General features: G+C 42.3%; 1 long non-coding RNA gene across 1 annotated transcript; it reads right to left on the reverse strand.

Moving 5' to 3' along the window:
- Nucleotides 1–224: 224 nt before the first annotated feature.
- LOC148118531 (uncharacterized) lies at nt 225–2,606 on the reverse strand. Its single transcript, XR_015735936.1, has 2 exons — nt 2,497–2,606; nt 225–943 (listed from the first exon to the last, which is right to left on the reverse strand). It is a non-coding gene; the product is annotated as an uncharacterized LOC148118531 (long non-coding RNA).
- Between the last annotated feature and the right edge of the window lie 9,419 nt (nt 2,607–12,025).

Genomic DNA, 12,025 nt, shown 5'->3' on the forward strand with positions numbered 1-12,025 from the left:
TCTTTTATGCCCAAACACTTTTCTTAGTTTGCGTATTCCTCAAAGAGATTCAGAGAGATTGACATCATTTGCTCTAATTTGCATGTAAGGAAACTGAGGCCGAGAGAAGTTCGGCTTCCCACACTAAGAAAATCAACCTCTGAGCTCCAAAGTTCCTGCTCTTTCCATTATACGCCTAAGATTTCATAAAATCAAAGAGCAACACATGAGGAAAGGGAGAGAGATTTCAAGCTATTCCGTTTCATTTATTTCACCCTTGTGTTCGTAGCTTATTTTTAAACTCAGTCGCAAATGGATGAAGAAAGCACTTAGTACTCACGCCACCAAACACCCCTGGCTGATGGCTGACCTCACGCAGACCCGTGTTGATGAAAGGTATTTGGCAAATGCAGGTTATAGAGGAAGAGGAAGAAAGTGTTGCAAACACTGAAGCACAGATTCCGGTATCTATGGCTCACGGGACTGTTTCATCCCAATGGCACCGTTGTTGTTTGTATCAGTGCTATGTGTGAAAACCACTTACAACTCTCAAAATAATTCCACAGTTTTTTTTTTCTCTTACACGACTCATCAATACATTTACTCACTCTCCGAGTTCCGTTTCTGTTACAGTGATAACTCACTCTGACCAAAAGCGACTTGGGGGAGGGAAGGGTTGGTTCGTCTCATCCTTCCAGGTCACAGTCCATCCTTGAAAGGATGTCAGCCCAGAAGCTCAAGCAAGAACTTGATGCAGAAAGCATGGAGGAAAGCTGCTTGCTGGTTCTCTCGCTCTTAGCTAGGAACAACCCGGGACCATCTGACCAAGGAATCGTGCTGCTCACAATGGGCTGGGTATAAGGCCGTAGCAGACAGGAGCTCATTGCGGTGTGGAGATGCAGTCTCAACCCGTCAGTCTGAGGATGCAGACTGAGGACAGGATCCCCATTTGGGTCCGAGGTTTCTGTAGAGATAAAAGGTCTCTCTAGTGGCTGACTGCACTGCTTCTCTGATCTCTCAGCTTTCACCCCCTAATATCTGACTCTGGGTTTTTATTAAGAACAATTAGAATTCGTGCTACAGCTGGTCCCCTCTGCAATCCCACACAGACGAGCCCACATTCCAACCTGATAGAGATAATTACTCAATTGAGACCCCTTTGTTGAGGGGATTCTCAGCTGTGTCAAGTTGGCAGTTACTGCTAATTTGGACACCCTCTGAATGCACAAAACCAAATATTTCCTAGTGATTTTCCTTGCGGTTTTCACGGGGGGAACTTGAGTACAATTTATTATGATGGTGCAAAGGAATGTTTAATAACTTTCATTTGTATACTTTTATTGAAGTAAAATATCAGTGACAAAAGATTTAACATTTTAGTCTTTTTAGGGCATGTTTTATTGTTACCAAGTACATTCGCATTGTTCCAACACCATGCCTATTCGTCTCCAGAACTCTATTCTTTATCTATTAAACAATGATCCCTCTTCCTTCCTCCCCTTAGCCTCTGGCAACCATTTTTTTTTCTTTTTCCTGTTTCTGTAGGTGTGACTTTCCTTGGAACTTCAAGTAAGTAGTCTTATATGGTTTGTCCTGTTCTGTGTGGCATATTTAAAGAGTGTGACCTCTTCAATGCTTGTTTATATTACAATATGTAATGGAACTTCGCTTTCTTTTAGGGATGGCTAATATCCTACTATCTGTATAGACAACATTTATTTTTAACACATATCCATCAATGACTGCTTAAATTGTTCCCCCTCTTTGGCCGTTGTGAATAATCATACTCTAAACATTGCTATTCCAGTACCCGTGCTATTATTTTTTATGCTGAAGAATTTACCAAGGCAAACACCATCTGAGAACCAGCACACGTGGTTCTGGCTTCCACTCCGGCCTCCAGGCCTGTGAAGGGAATAGCACTCTGAGATTCTGCGTGACCATTGCTTATAGAGGAAGTCTATGGGACTCTCTTTGGTCAGCATTACTCCGAGGATCTCCCACCACTCTTGTCATGGTCCTGGCAGAAGGAGGTCATGAAGGAAGTCTCCTGAAACCTCCCATCTAAGGTCATGCTGAGCTGTATCAGGTTCCAAATAAAGCTACCTTCAAAACTAGGGAGGTTCATTGTGGAGTCTCCAGCTATTCAATGAGGGTAGCAGAGCCTTGTTCTGTGGGCATCCATTGGGAATGGCATGAGAGGCACCACACTAAGAATCTGAGGTTGCCTGGAATTTGGAGCTGATAAGATGTCTTAGAAACAACTAGAACTGAGTGGCCTCCAAGAATGAGTACCACTTTAATTACATGTGCACTCTCTGGCGAACTACTCAAAGGACTTGGTATAATTAGCAGTCACAACACCAACCAAAATTTACAAGTAGTGCTGCAATCACTAGTCACATGTAGGTGCTATTTTTAAAGCACTCTAAAGACCTCACTGCATGATAACACTTGGAGATCTTTGCTGCAGACTGTCTCTGAGTGTTTGATGCAACAGGTTCGGGATTTGCTTACCACACATGCTCCCCCATTCGAGGCTCTGCTGCAACTGGTCACAAACTCAAGGCACAAAACAGGGCTCTTTCACCAGCAGAGCGCTTTGGTTAGATAATGGAGTCCCAGTCTGGGAAAGAAAAGACCAAGTCAGGATTATTTCTCTCTTCTCAGGGACCCACTTCTATCAGTGACATCTCACTGTCTGCTTTTTAACCCTGGAGAATAAATGGGCCTTAACTGAACAAATTACCTTAAAAAAAATCAAGCACAGGCATACACATGCATGGGCACACACATTGGGGAGGTGAAACAGACAGGCAGAAAAACACATACACACACAGACAGACAGACTGGCAAATACACACATACCACCCTTTATTTAGGGACATCTGTTTCAAACCTTTGCTACAAACTTCCTTCCATCTGTGTCTGTGTGTGTGTGTGTGTGTGTGTGTGTGTGTTTGCACGTGTGTGTACTTGTATATACATGTGTGATTAACAAAATACAGTACTGTGATGTATATCCATTCTTAAACCACCCTTTATTTATTCATTTTCTCAAACATCTTTTCTCATTTTATATACCAATCCCAGTCCCCTCTCTCTCCCTTCCTTCTGCTTCTCCCCACCTTCCACCCACCCCACTGCAATCCACTCCTCAGAGAGGGTAAGGCTTCCCATGGGGAGTCAACATAGTCTGGCACATTGCTTTGAGGTAGGAGCAAGGCCCTCCCCCCTCTATCTAGGTTGAGCTAGATACCCCCCCAAAGAAAATGGGCTTCATAAAGCCAGTTCAAGCACTAGGGATAAACCCTGGTCCCACTGCCAGTGGCCCTACAGACTGTCCCAGTCACACAACTGTTCCCCACATTCAGAGGGCCCAGGCTGGGCTAAGCAATAAACCATTTTTTAAAATCTAAAATAGCATCAATAGCCCCCTTTCTTAGTTAGAATTTCTATTGCTGTGAAAAAAAAAAAAAACATGAGCATGGCAACTCTTGTAAAGGAAAAACATTTAATTGGGGTAGCTTTCATTGTCAGAAGATGTGTTCATTATCACCATGGCATGACAAGGTGTCATCCAGGCAGACATGGTGCTGGGGGGTGGGGCTGAGATTCTTATACCTTGACTCACAGGCAACAGGGAGTGGCCTGTCTCACTGGGTGCGTTTTGAGCATGCAGGAGACCTCAAAGCCTGCCTCCACAGTAACACACTTCCTTCAGCAAGGCCACACTTCCTCCAACAAAGTCACACATCCCAATAGCGCCACTCCCTATGAGCTAATGGAGGCCATTTTCTTTCAAACCACCACACCTCCTATATCAATACAGGTATCAAAATCTATTCTCTCTTTTCAGTTTGTAAAATAAATCCAAGTCTTTTTCTAATTTCTGTTTAAATTTTTTAAAACTATATAAGCAAACCCAAGTCTTGTTCGTAGGTAGCTTAGAAGACATGATGAGGCCTCTCTTCCAGAAATAAGTGTTATCAGTTACTTGAGATAGATATGAGATTTATTTTAATTTTATTTTTCCAGCCTTGTTGGGACACATCACAAAAAGTGACTTCAGCGCTTACATATATAAAAGGTGTACAACTTGATGCTTTGACTTGCATGCTGAGCATATACATCTCCCCCATCGTTATATTTTGTGTGTGTGGAAAGCATTTCTGAGATTTTTGTTTCACTGTGTTTTAGTGACTTAAACGCAGATTACCATGTGGAAATCCCTCTGTTACTCCGAAGAAAGCTGAACTACTAACCTTGCGTCACAAATGAGGATTTGTGTCCTGAGTTCAGGATGAGGGGCCAAGGATCTGGGAAACATTAGACCATCTGCCCTGATTTGTCTACCAGCCCTGCAAGTGAGCATCACCGAGCAAAAGAAGTAAAAACAGGAAATGGCACAGACTTCGTGGGCAAAATCAATGTGCTGCCACATGCCCTCTTACTGTAGGGTTTCTTTAGAGATGTCTGTCAATACAGCCTTTCCTTTCATCTCGCTGCATCTCAGTGACTTGAAGACAGGGTTTTCACATCTTAATGGATCCGAAATTGGGATGTGTCTTATGACTGATTGTTAGCGACCTGACAGGAGTTCTGACATCACAAAACAAACTTGTGACTGTGGTCACATTTTGCAGGACAGTGAACAGAGAAGAAAGGCTTTGAATAAGGTAGATTAGTTCTTTAGGCATGTGTTAGGATGGATTTCTGGATACTTTTCATAGGAGGGAAATACATGGGGTAAGAACAGGAACTGGCATAAGAGCCATGGAGAAGTAATAGAAAGGAAGAAGTGAGATGAATATCTTGCATATCACCATAAAACCTTCATCCGGCGATAGATGGAGATAGAACAGAGACCCACACTGGAGCACTGGACTGAGCTCCCAAGGTCCAAATGAGGAGCAGAAGGAAGGAGAACGTGAGCAAGGAAGTCAGGACCACGAGGGGTGCGTTCACCCACTGAGACGGTGGGACTGATCTAATGGGAGCTCACCAAGGCCAGCTGGACTGGGAGTGATGGAGCATGTGATCAAACTGGATACTCTGAATGTGGCTGGCCATGAAGGCTGACTGAGAAGCCAAGGACAATGGCACTGGGTTTTGATTCTACCACATGGACTGACTTTGTGGGTGCCTGGTTTGTTTGGATGCTCACCTTTATAGACCTGGATGGAGGGGGAAGGACGACTTCCCACGGGGCAGGGAACCCTGACTGCTCTTAGGACTAGAGAGGGAGGGGGAGAGGGGGAAGGAAAAGGGAGGTGGGGAGGAGGTGGAAAATTTTAATTAATTAATTATTATATAAAAGAAAGGAAGAAGTGAACAATGGGTGTTGGAGTAAATATAGGCTTAAACACCATCAAAGCTGCAGAAAATGATAATTCATGAAGATAAGAGATATTATCTGGCAGGAGAGAGGTCATGATCACGGAAGTACCTCTCTAGGAGTGAAGCTTATTCCTTGCTCTCCAGATGTGCTCACCCTTGATTTCTCCAGGTATGCGGAGCTCAACTACACATTCTGTGGTCGTGGGAAACAACAGTCACCCTCCCCGCTATGCGCAGACGGAGAAGGAGAGGGAGAGCAAGGAAGAGGAATGTTGAGGAGGATATGGAAAGAATGAATGAGAGCTAATAGAGTAGGGGCGAGAGGGGAAGCACACGGCTGTAGGTAAGAGAAATAATAGAAAAAACGCACAGTAGAATAAATAAGCAATGTGAAATCAAAAGATGACAATTAAATACCAGTGCAGGAGTGGAGGTCTTTTTTTTAAAAAAAAGTCAATGTGAAATGGAAGTAAAGAAAAATACATTATCGGTCAATGTCCCTTCCCTGCTTACAGCACCAAGAGCTGTCTCTCTCCTCTAAGTCCCAAGCAGGTTCAAAGAACCACAATTTGAGCTGCATTCTCAAAACACTTCCCAGATGTTGCCATAGCTGAAGAGGAGCTGGATCTTGTTACTGAATTGTCATTTATCAACCTCTGAAAAAAAAGCAAGGGTCTTTTAGGTGGCTTGGCTCTTTAAATTAGGTACTAGCTTTACTCTTCATCTTTTCCCCTATTAACCCCCTAGCCTTTGTGTTGTTATTAGCAACCAAAACAGCTTCCTTACACGAGAAGATTTATTTAACTGAGTTCACGCCAAAGCACGTCTCTCTAGAGAGCTCTACTATACCATTCAAATCAAGTGCATGGCAATCACCTTAGGCACTAAAAGAAATGTTTACACACTCATCAAATGACTTCTTTGGTATTGGTGGGACTCAGGTACCAGTAATAGTAAAGTCCCCCCCGCCGAGGTGATGGCTGTGGAATAAACCCACTTCAAATTCGTATGTTTAAGGTTTAATGCCATAACCCCAACACACTCTGTGATGTCGGGAAGCTTGGGCTTTAGGGGGTAACTAAGCCATTAGGGAAAAGTTCTTATGAATAGCTTTATTATATATTAGAGGGAAGCCCTCTTTATCATGTGGGGACACACTAACAATATGACCATCTGCAAACTTGCAGAGAAGACATGAGGAACCAGGATGCTGAACAATTTGACCTTAGTCTTTCCTGCTGTTTAAACCACCAAGTCTGCTATGGTTTTGTTACAGTGACTTTACCTAAGAAATTTCAATGCACACTTGTGACTGAGAAATCTGTGACCTGTGAGAGAGTCAAAAGACATTGTTCAAGAGGTCGAGCATGCAAACGGTATGACCAAAGAGCATTATTTTCTAAGTATCAGAATCCTTGGTTGAAAAGTAACTCTAATACTGAGCCTGCCTCAGTGGGTCACTGGGAGGGATAAATGGGATTAAGTGATGCTCAGGAAAAGTCTTCAACAGGATACTACAGAATTTTAGCTTATAGTAACTTGTCTTTTGGAAATGTTAGCTATTGGTTCAGAAGTAAGTAACTTTTCTTACAAACAATAGTAGCACAAATAACACTAAAACTAAAACATTTAAAAGTACAACTGCTATATGACCCAGAACTCCTATTGCTTGGCATAAATACAAAGGAAATGAGATCAGTATTTCAGAGAGGCATCTGCTCAGCCATGTTTTCTGCAGCACTATTTATGATGGTTGCTATATGGAGCCAGCTACATGTTTACCAATAAATGAATGGACAAAGAAAATGTGGCACGTATGTACACCAGAATGCATTCGACTCCTAAGAGGAAGAAATCCTGTTATTATTTGCTCCATTATAGATGAACCCAACGAGTATTATGCGAAATGGAATGATCCAGGCACAGAGAGACTAACATTCTCCATGGTCACATGCATTTGTGAACTCTAAAGCCATTGTCAAAGTAGACTATGGGTAACGTGAGGTGGGCAAGGATAAGGCGAAAAGTGGGTGGAAGGGATAGACGAATGAGTTAGAAAGAAAAAATAAATTCTAGTATTTTCTACCTGGTAGACTGACTATTAAAAACAACAACAACAGACTATATATTTCAAAATATCTAGAAGAAAATATTTTGGATGATCTCATTATAAAGAAATATTAAAAGTTTCAGCAGTTGTTGGGTATGTAAATACCATTGGGTATTACCTAACATATATCCATATGGATACTTGACACTGTGTGCCACAAACAAGCACAACAATTATGTTTTCATCACAAAAATATTTTATAAGTAGTGGAAACTCTAAGAAGTTTGACCATCATAAGCAACACATTCCTGAGTTCAAGCCTCCCCCAGAGCTACCCACTCACTGACACAGCACATGTCTGAACTGTTCGAGATGCTTTGGTCAAGCAATTGGCTGTATCTTTGTAACATGCTCAAAAATAGCAATCAAATTATTCTTTAGATCCTTGAGTTCCACAAACACCTCTACTTCTGTGTGGAAATAAAGAAATCAATGAAAAGGAAAATGGTTTCCTCTAGAATCATGCTCCATGTACATTGTAATCTGTTCTTCTGAGATGTAGGAAACCATCTAATTCCGTATTAGTCAAAATCTGGCCCAGGAGTGCCACCCCAGACCAGCTGGAATGAAATACGCCTTTCAGCAAAATTCCTCAGTGATGTCCTCAAGAGTGAGAATCTATCTACCTTACGTCTCCTTCGTAAGGAAGTCATTTTGATCATTGCATGTTTAAACCCTGGGACTGGGGCTGTATGGTCTGCTTAGCAGGCAATTTAGTCTGTTTTGACTGCAGTGAGATTCTTATGACAAAGACTTTTGGTGGTGATCCTGAAAGTCCCATTCCTGGCCCCATGCTTTGATAAGGAAGCTGGAGCCTGGTTGCTGGAGCTCCCTCCCTAAAGAAGGGTGTCCAGACAATGGATGAACACACCCTGCTTCAAAGACTGCAAAGCTTTCATTCCCACTTCAATCATAAACTCCATAGCATATCTATTCTGGTCGGTGGGTCTTTTTATCCTGCCCGGCAAGGATGCATGAGGGTAGCCCGGTGGAAAGTCATCAAAGCGGGTGCAATGGTTGTTTATTCCCCAGACTTCTCTCTTCTGCAGGGTAGCCTTCTGTTCCAGATCACCATCAGGAGGACAGACATATCAGGACATAATCTTTAGTTCCCCAACCAAGAAAGTAGGAGAGGCAGAGCTTTGGAGTTGGTGTTACTTCCAGTAAGAAAACCCAGGAGGGTGAGATGACTTCACAGGTCCAAGTATTTCCTGCATAAAGCTGCCAACCTGACTTCAATCCTTTGAGCTCACAGTGCAAGGATAAAAATGGCCCCAAAAGTTGTCCTCTGACCTCCATATATACATATGCATGCATACACACACGATAATAATAACTATCGTTAATAATAAAATTTTCAATATAATAAAGCATATATTCTAGGTATTGACTTAGAGACATAGTTTCTTTGTGTGTAATGATAATAACACAGTTACCAGGGAGAATATGAAGTAAGGAACGCTGATCTACAAAGGACAGTTGCTCTCCGAACTAACAGTCTACGACTGGATTCACAGTGTCATTCTCAAATGTCACATCAGACCATGGTAATCTTGCTAACCAAGATTTTTTTTTATTAGATGTTATTTGTTTGTTCGGGGATGGGAATTAAGAGAGTCATTTCTTTATCCAACCACAAGAATCCTTGAGATTGAACTCAGGTCACTGGGTTTGACTGTAAGTGTCTTTACCTCTACTGAGTCATCTTGTTGGCCCATTTATCTAAGTTTTAATGAAGTAAAGTTCCTGTAAAGATATGTAACATGTATCCATTTTCAGTGCACGCTGTGTTGAGATTTAGAAAATTCATGCACTGATAGCGTATTTCTTTCACCTCCAAATGTTCCAATCCCCACTTCTATAATCATCATAGGCAACCATGGCTGTGCCTCTATAGCCTTGCCTTTTGTAGAAATTAGATTTTCGTGAGGTCAGGAAACACATCGTCATGTAAGTCTGATGACTTTCACTTGAGTGCAATGTTTTAACCATCTGCTGCATAGATCTAAAAATCGTTTACCTTCTCATTGTGGAGTGGCGTTTCATTGTACGCATCTTGACCATTCAACAACCAGGGAGGTGTTTGGATGGCTCTGGCTCCAAGCTGCTACCGTTTGTGCATTTGTCTTTAGCCCCTTCTGTTGCTCCTAAGACGTCAAATAAAAAGCTAGACACAGAAAGGCAGGATCTGACCATAACAAAGGTTATGGGTGGAAAGCCAAGACGTCATCACGTGCAGTCTGAACGACCTTTCCCCTAATCTTGTGAAGAAGACAAGGGCGCTCATCTTAGCGTCTGCGCACAGCACAGCGTAGAGCCGTTCTCGGCCTTCCTAACACTGCCTAATACAGTTCTTTTAACATGGTTCCTTTCAGACAGCAGCTCCTCATGTTGTGGAGACCCCAGCATAAAATTATTTTGTTGCTACTTCATAACTGTAGTTTCGATACTGTAATGAATCTTAATGTAAATGTCTGAAAAGCAACCTCTGTAAAAAAGTCTTTCAACCCCCAAGGGGTTGTGACCCACAGGCTGAGAACCACTATGCTAGACATATTTGCCAGGTCACTTACGAAGACAAAAAAAATTAAAGGTACCCAGACCAGAAGAGGTGTTTGTACCTATGTTCACAAAAAATTATGTTAATATGTATAAAATTCCAGATTCACTATATGAGAAATATTAATAAATGAATTCAATAAAATGTCATGATACACAACCAATACCAAAGTGAGTTATGTTTCCATATGCTAATAAAATATTTAAGAAAGAATAACTTTCAATCACATTTATAATAGCATATTTTAAAAATCAGAGCAAGATATTGAAAATTTCATCCACTGCAATCTGTTGCATTTTGATAGTATGCTGTTATAGGGGGTTTCTAGGTTTTTTTTTAAGGATGTGTGTGTTTCTATGTGTGGGTTTCCGCATGTGTGTGAGTTCAAACCTCTTGATGTAGGTACTGGGAACAGAGCTCGGGTCCTCTGCCATAGTAACACATGGTCTTGAGTGCGGAGCCTTCTCTGCAGACCGGCTTCTCTCTTCCTAAAGGAGACCTGTTAGTGTGTCATAAAAGTGCCTTTGCCCTCAGCATGATTAGTATAACAAAGCAGGTGAATGGTTTCTCAAATTTACCCTTAAGTTCTCAATGAACCTGAGACCTCCCTCTCATGTCACTTCTAATACCAAGTGATGTTTGCAAAACATCCGCGCTGGGACTCTTTCTCCTGAGTGACAAAGTGCTGCCCAAAGGTGGAGGGATACAGAAGCCCACAGCGGTGCTCACGAGATGCAATTCTAGGGACTGTCTGCACTTGTCAGAGTATAATATTTACATAAGAATGAACCAAGAGCTATTCATGTTTCATCTTAAATCACGGCCTAGACACCTTGTCCCTTTTTTTTAAGTAATGAATTTAATAAAAAGAACTCAAACTCTGACTAGTTCTCACGGAAGCTAACTATATTCTGACCCCATGCAAGCAAAGCAAACAAAGGCTTTACTGGAAGTTTAAACTCTCCCCCAAGATATTGAGAAAAGTAAGCAGTTAACTGTTGTTTAGAGAACTCTGGGATGTTTCGATAGATGATTTTTCTGGCAGATACACGCAACACAACAGCTGGGTGTGTATTTTAATTAGTTTAAACGTAGGCACATGGAACCCCCTAAGAGATACAAGATGGCCCACTGTTCAGATTCCGTGCGTGCATTCCTGATAGTATCTCGTCCAATTATTGAAGGAAATTAAAAAATAATCTTCATCAGCCGCTCATATTGTGTCCTCCATGTCCAAAGAGGCTCAGCTTTCTTTCAAAGCGGTTCTAAAGGTCTGTCATTCTAGAGTCAATAGGGGAAGCACTAGCCATCGCTCCACGTTTCTGCAGCTTTATCAACTAAGCATGCGCGAAAAGTTGAGCGCCTGCTACCCCAGCCCCCACCCACCTCTGTCAACACATTCGCGTACAAAAGGGAAGGGAAATGAAAGGCCACACCTTAAACCAACAACAAAAAGTCAATTAAAGATTTTCTTCTGCATCGTAGTCATTCCCTGACTACCTTATACCTGGGAACCAGACAGAATGACAAGTAACGACGAGGCCCTGTCTCCCTTACTCTCCTCCCCAGCGTGGACAAGCACCAAGACTGCCCTTTTCCTGGTCAGAGGCCTTCAAAGGCGGCACTTTGTCTCTGCTTCTAATTTCCTCTGTCTGTCCAAACCCCTTATTAGGCGAGGAAAAGAAGAGGGAGCGTATCTTCCTGTAATAATTCCCTGATAGCCCACTATCACCAAGGGCCAGCCACCTAAAACCTAGAGTGGACATTCAGAGGGGGTTTTTTCCCCTACATTGACAGCCACATTCCAGGGAACCTAATTGAAAACTGCAGGGTTGCTCTGCTCCACGGCGCCGTTCTCTGAAATATCTATGCCACCTCCACTGGGTTTTTATCAATCTCAAGGGTAGAAGCTCTCACTGGGAGGTGAGTTTCACTAACCCTCATTTTATAAGTAGAAGAAAAGAAGCCAGAGCAAAGAAAATATATAGGCCACTCTCCTGAAACTCGTACATCAGCTCAGGCAATTTCTTGCTCCC

Source organism: Myodes glareolus, chromosome 22 (assembly GCF_982192425.1).
Source record: "Myodes glareolus chromosome 22, mMyoGla1.1, whole genome shotgun sequence".
Lineage (NCBI taxonomy): Eukaryota > Metazoa > Chordata > Mammalia > Rodentia > Cricetidae > Myodes > Myodes glareolus.